Source organism: Coregonus clupeaformis, chromosome 29, assembly GCF_020615455.1.
Source record: "Coregonus clupeaformis isolate EN_2021a chromosome 29, ASM2061545v1, whole genome shotgun sequence".
Taxonomy (NCBI): Eukaryota; Metazoa; Chordata; class Actinopteri; order Salmoniformes; family Salmonidae; genus Coregonus; species Coregonus clupeaformis.
The window spans coordinates 27,572,137-27,573,360 of NC_059220.1; positions in this window are offsets into that span (position 1 = coordinate 27,572,137).

Genomic DNA, 1,224 nt, shown 5'->3' on the forward strand with positions numbered 1-1,224 from the left:
GCAATAATAGATAAACCCTTTCAAACTTTTTCAGTTTGTAGTTGGTCCTCAAAATTGCACTGAAACGATGGGGCATAGTAGCCTGCTAACCCTTCTACAGCTTGCCTGCCAATGCATGCTTGTAAAAACCCACGTTTTGACAACTGAATGGGAACTGCCTGCCCGCCCATTTCATCAATGCCAAATACATTTGATTGACAACTAAGAGATCTGCATGCTAACTGTGTATAACAGTCGTTCAAGTTCAGCATATCTAGCTAGCTAGCAAAGCGATTCACATATCTTGCTAGCTAACCAAATTAATCTCTAGCTGTAGCCACCGAAAAACGATATGAGGGGGAAAAATCGGTCAATCACCCACTCATCCAACGACATGACATCCTCCCAAGCAGCTAGCTCATTAGGCTCCGTGTTTTTAGCTTGCTACATAAATAGATACGCTAGTCTATTAGCCACGTTTGACTGATTTATGATCATTGCCCTTGTTAGTTTGATTGTGTTGTAGTGATGGGTCGTTTGCTCTTTTTGAACGGATCTTTTTGGTGAACGTCGGGAACCGAATCGCATCGTTGAAAGAGCCGTTCATTTGGCTCCATGAGTTGCATACTGCTACAATACAAATACTAAGTGTACATTCGGGTCCACACTCATTTTTGCAAGTGATCTAATAATTTGGCCAGGTAAAAATGTATTTGAACCCGAATTTCACGATCTGACATAATGGTAGCCTACTTTTTGGGCTTTACATTGGAGATTGGTTCTTGGTGGTTCTAAAAATGATGGTTGTAGGTCGATATTTAAGCATGTTGAACGAAGAGCCGTTTGGAAGCCAAATGAGCCGGCTCTTTTAAGTGAACGAAGCCAAATTAGCCGACTCACAGAAAATAATCTGAATGTCCATCACTATTGTATTGACATTCCGAGCCTCAATTACATTCGTCCATTTTTTTCCAAAATATTGAGTAATTGAAACTGAAACAATGCAACCCGAATGGGTAGAGGCAGAAAACAATGTACCAGGCCAGCTGTGATTTACAACCTGATAGCAATATTTTTTGGACTACCAAGAAATGTATTGGTGGATTATATTAATCATGCATTGAACCGCATCCATCTATTCTGCGAACAATGTCTTACTCTACGTCATGGAATTTTTTGTAAAATATAACATATTTTTAAAACCTCATAAATTGGTTTTGTAGCATGAACTGGGAATTTGATATT